This window comes from Nicotiana sylvestris, chromosome 10 (assembly GCF_000393655.2).
Source record: "Nicotiana sylvestris chromosome 10, ASM39365v2, whole genome shotgun sequence".
In the NCBI taxonomy this organism is placed as follows: Eukaryota; Viridiplantae; Streptophyta; class Magnoliopsida; order Solanales; family Solanaceae; genus Nicotiana; species Nicotiana sylvestris.
Window position 1 is genome coordinate 98,567,100 of NC_091066.1, and position 6,153 is coordinate 98,573,252.

Genomic DNA, 6,153 nt, shown 5'->3' on the forward strand with positions numbered 1-6,153 from the left:
TAAATGGACCTGGACCCATGATCAGACGGTCCCGTAGGGTCCATAATAAAATATGGGACTTGGGCGTATGCCCGGAATTGAATTCCGAGGTCTCAAGCTCGAGAAAAGAATTTTTAAAGAAAAATATTTGCTGGAAAATATAAAAGCTTTTAGAAGTGAAACGATGCATTTTCTTAATGGTACCGAGCACGTATTTTGTTTCTGGAGCCCGATACAGGTTTGAAATAATTATTAAGTTGAATCTGTGAAATTTGGTGAAGATCGGAATTGGTTTGATATAAATCGGATGTATGTTATTTTGATGACTTAATTGCACGTGCAAGTCCGTATGATGTTTTTAGACTTTCATGCATGTTTGGTTTGGAGCCCCGAGGGTTCTGATGAGTTTTGGATAGGCTAGGGGTGAATTGGACATATGAAATGCAGCTGGTATATGATATTTTTGCCCATGCCTCTGATCTCGCAATTGCGAGATCAAGCTTCGCAAATGCTAACTTCTCAGGCTTGGGAAATGCGACCCAGGCGTCGCAATTGCGAACCAAGCTTGGGTAGGCCATTCTCGCAAATGCGACAATTTGGTCGCAAATGCGAAAGGGACAGGGGTCGCAATTGCGACTATTCCTTCGCAAATGCGAAGCTGACAGGATTTTGACGGGATTCTTCTCATTTTTCAAACTTTTTCAAACCCTAAAACGTCTTGGGCGATTTTCCAAAGAAAGATTCTTCTCCACATCATTTGTAAGTCATTTCTAATTGATTTCTCTCATTATAATCCATCTTTTTACATAATTTCATTTCAAAATCAAGGGTTTTTATGGGAAAATAGGAGATTTTGGGTAGAACTTAGGATTTTCAAATTTTGGGGATTTGGACCTCAATTTGATGTCCGATTTCAAAAATAATTATATATTTGAGTTCATGGGTGAATGAGTGATCGGGTTTTGATTCGAACTTTGGGTTTTGACCAAGCGGACCCGGGTTCACTTTTTGACTTTTTGGGGAAATCATTAATAAACCTATTTTCATGCATTAGAATTGGTTTATTTAGCATTTATTGACATTGTTAAATAAATTGTGACTAGATACAAGTGAATTGGAAGTGGAATCGAGAGGTAAAGTGGTAGTTGAGGCTTGATTGTGTTCGGGGAATTGAGGTAAGTGTTTGATCTAACCTTAGCTTGAGGGAATAGGAGTTGTGGTCTTATTTGCTATGTGTTAAGTGTTGAGTACAATGTATAGGTGTGGTGACGAGTATCTATACGTTGGTGTCAAGCATGCCCGTGAGTCTTATATTATGGTTGTTGTGATTCCATTATGTATTGTCCATGCTTAATATGCTGATTTTAAATGTTGAACAAGGCTTATGAAAGTATTCTTGGTAATTGACCATTGTGGAGCATTGGCTCAAGTTGAGACTTAGGTTGGGAAATGATTGTGGAAACAAGATGAGATATATTGTTGATTCCCTTGCCGGGATGTAATTTTTTATGATATTGTTTCCCTTACCGGGATGTTATTATTTATGATATTATTTTCCTTGTCGGGATGTAATTGTTTATGATATTGTTTCCCTTGCCGGGATATTGTTGTTATACTATTGTTCCCTTGCCGGGATTCTTTTGTGATTGGTGTTGATTTGTACATTGGGATCGGTTGCACACCGCACCAAAATTATATGGGATCTGGTTGCACGCCGCAACAAGGAATAATAAGGGAGGACATACGGGGTCGGGTTGCACGCCGCAACATCATTATATGATTTAGGATTGGGTTGCACGCCGCAACAGTATTATATGATTGGGATCGGATTGTATGCCGCAATAAGAAAGAATAAAAGTGAATATTGATTCGTTATTGTTATTCTTTATTCTTGTTGATATGTATGGTGTTCTTTATGCTTCTCTACTAAAATTCTGTTAGTACTTGATATTCTTTGTAGCATGTTGCCCCTTTCCATCTTTAACTGCTAGTTTCTGTTACCATTATTTGTCGTATATGATTTAACTGCACATGTTTATTTGGTAGTCTTGTCCTAGCCTTGTCACTACTTCGCCGAGGTTAGGCTCGACACTTACCAGCACATGAGTTCGGTTGTTCTTGTCACACCTCCTTTTGGCCTGCGCCCGTAGGGGCATATAAGGAGTTTTTCCAATTTAAGGACAATCGAAAACGGGGTTTATTATTAAGAAATTCAGAGTCTCCACTTGGGAGATTTATGGTGTCCCAAGTCACCGGTTTAATCCCGAACCGAAGAAAAAAATGACTCTGTTTAACTGTCCGCGAACTAGAAATCCGGATAAGAATTCTGTTAACCCGGGAGAAGGTGTTAGGCATTCCCGAGTTCCGTGGTTCTATCATGGTCGCTCAGTTGTTATGTGCGGCTTAATTATCTGATTTTAATACATTTTTGAACCTATGTGCAAATTTTAAATTTTTAAACCGCTTTTATAAAATTTATTAAAGAAAATTAAACGTCGTTTAAAACATGTTTTTGGATCACGTCACATGAAATGCACCCGCAATCCTAAACACATTTGACTCGACGTTTTGGGATTTGGATTTGGGTCGCATGAAATGCACACCCGAGTTTAAGAAAGTAAATTATTAAAAGCGCGCCTAAAAGTGATTAGCGTATTATTATTTTGGGGAAGGCCGTGAAATTTGCTAGGCGGCCCATCCCGAATTCTAAGTATTTTTAATATATATGCATTTATGAGAGCCCTGCGGCTTGTGAGTTTTATTTGGCGAGGCTCGTCTCATTTATTTTAAAAGGATAATCCTAAAATGACTACATTTTTTCTATTTTTGTTCGTCTCTAAAAATGAAAGAAGAAAAAGTCCTAATTAAATTATATGCTTGGCAAGTTCGGGCCTCTTATTAATTATTAGATTACAAAAGATGCTAACGGAAAATTGCACTCGAACTCATAAAAATGGAAAATTGTTTCATGCCTTATTCTATAAGTGAATATCGCTAAAATTGAAATTATATATAAAAAAAAAAAGCATACGAGATTGCAAGTTTGGTTCTAGTGACTCGTAACGCCAACTACTGAAGTTACCAATGTCTGCTCTAAAATAATGAACTCAAAGGCATATTAATTTTGACAATTGAAACCTACTCTACTGATATTTAACTATTGCATTTACTAAGGAGGCATGTACTTACTGATTTCAATTTAACAGCATGCTTAAACTGTTCCTAATTTTTAGCTTCAAACAGAAAAATGCTATCATACAAACAAAACTAACTGCAGCTATAAATACCACCTAATAGTTCATTATAACTATAACTTCAATTAATCCAAATCAACTGAAAACAGTCCAGCTATACAAAGCAGTAGAAATCTACATAACAGTAGTATACAAAATGTTCTAACTACAATCAGTAAAAAAAAGCCGAATCAAACTTCAGACTTCCATTTATATATATATATTCATGCTTCCACATATTTCAGCTTACAATAGCCAGTGTTACAGCTGTGTACCTGGTATTGGAAACAAAAGAAGAGGAAGATGATAAACAGCAGATGCAGTAGCAACACAACAACAACAACAATAAACAGCAACAACCCAATAACAGATTAAAACCAGCAAAAACCCAGCAATAACCAATGGAACAGTAACGAGAAACCCACAACAAACTCAGAAAAACCAGTTGACAACCCCAGCAATACCAAACAGAACTAGAGAACTCCCAGAAACAAACAGAGGGCAAAAATCAACTCAGAAATGCAATGAAACAGTACTTTCTGATTCTCTATTCTTTAACTCTCAAAGAAGAACACTTTCAAGAAACTCTACTCTTTTAACTTATTTTCAGCAATCAAAGAACACTAGACTTCCTTACTCTCAATATTGAATTCTTAGTATTGAAATCCAGCCTATTTTCACTCTCTAACTAACTGAACTTTTGTGTTAAAATCCAGTCACTTTCACCCTCAAACTAAACTGATCTCTTCAACATTAAAAGCCAGCCTATTTTTATATATTTCTAATTCTAAATTTCTGATCTCCAAAATTCCGCCCCTTAATCAATCCAAATGCCTTCTATTTATAGCCATTACAGACCTGCCCCCTCTTTAAAACTTAACTACCCGACCCCCCAGCAACCAAAATCTGCATATTTCCACTTAAAACCCACTAAGGAATGCTTTTCCTTATTTTTCGCCCCAATTGCCTCTTGTTCCCCATTAACTTATTAATTTAAAGACATTTAATACCCCACTAACAAGACACTAACATTAAAATATTATCCTAATTGTTCCATTCCCAAATCACCCCTAAAACCCCTTAATATTACTGCCATAATACAATCTATTAATCTACATTAAAACCTTTAACTCTAAAATCTGTTCAAGCTAACAATTATCTAAAACTAATTCTGATTAACAGCTATAACCAATCCTCCTGACAACTGAATGACTAAGGTTGAATTCCAATTGAAACAAATGAACTGAATTTAAATCAAAACCAAACTAACACAACACAGAACTCAACAGAATCATTAAAGATGAAGCTGAAACTGAATCAAAATCACATGAATGCAGGGATTAAACTAACACAATTCTAAGTCAAACCTATACAAGAATGCAGGATCATTATCAGCATATTGACAATGCCCTGAATCTAATTGCCTAAAGATCAGTACATACAACATTTGACCTCAAACCATTTGACGAAAACTACTAATAAAACTGAATTAATCGACGATAACTAATTAACCGATTGCCTATAACAATTGACAACAATCAATCAGAAATAGATAATCAGGCAATTCAAGCGGCATTGACAAGAACAGGGATTTATAATAAGACTCAACTAATCGACGAAACTTATTCGAATCGATTACACAGCCTATAATTATACACAACAACGAGCAGAAACAAACTCAACCAAATAAAAGGTCTGAGGGAGAAGAACAAAACAATCAACAAAAAATTGAAAAATTAATATAACAATACTAAACAAAATAAACAGACATTAATATCAAAAATAGAATAGAAGGGAAAAAAGAAAAAATACCTTAAAAAAGAACAGAAAACAGACGGGCTTGACCAACTCGGACTCGAACTTTTTTTTTGGAGGTCAAACGGACCTTAATCGAGTGTTCTCGATTGAGAACACTGAACTAAGGTTAGTTAGAAACCCCAAATTCCCGTTAATTTCGGAGAAATCCCAATTTGGTCTTCGTTTAGGGTTCCTGGTTCGATTTGGGATTTGAACCATTCTAGCACGATTCGAACCAAACCAATGGTGGTTTATAGGTAAGGGAGGTCAGGTGGATATCTGGTGTGAGTTTGGGGTGGATTGGTTTTGGTTCATGTTTTGCTCGAATCTTCAATTGAAGATTCGAGAAGCTGGGGGATGATTCGAAGCAAAATGGTTAACAGATTCAGGTTGGGGGTGTTTAGGTGCTCTAGGGGTGTTAGTTTGTTGACCGGCGGCGTTGTTGCCGCCGGGTTTCGGGCGAAGGTGTGAGAGGGCGGCTAGGGTTTGGGATATGGTGAGGCTCCGTCTCTAAGAGAGACGATGAACAGGGGGGTTTGGTTTGGGGGGGCTTGGTAGAGATTAAGGTTATATAGGGAGGGGTGGTTTAATCTTGGCCGTTGGATCAAGCACGATCAACGGCCTAGATTAATTTACTTAAAGGAAACGGTGACGTTTGGTCATGCATTGAGACTGGCTCGACCTGGGTTGAAATGGACCGGGTTATGGGGGAAGGCTGGGACCGTTAGATCACTGGGAATGGACAGCTCAGATCAACTCGCCTAAAACGGCGTTGTTTCTAATAATGCTGGGTTGAACTGAGCCGTCTAATGGAAACAAATCAACGGCTTAGATCTGAGGCGCCGAAACGGCGTCGTTTGGACTGTTTGAGAGACCAGGCTTATTGGATTGGATCGTTTGATATGATTTGGGCCTGATTTTGCATTGAAATTGGCCCAGTTCCGATTTGGTCCAATTTTTCACTCCTTTCTTTTTTCCTTTCATTTTCTTTTAATTCCTAAAAACAAAAAATTCCTAAATTAAGTTGTAAAACCAAGATTATTTTAAAAAGATATTAATTAACCCTTAACAATAATTAACACACAAGATCATATAATGATTAAAATAAAATTACACAATTAAACAATAAAAATGACAAAGCTAC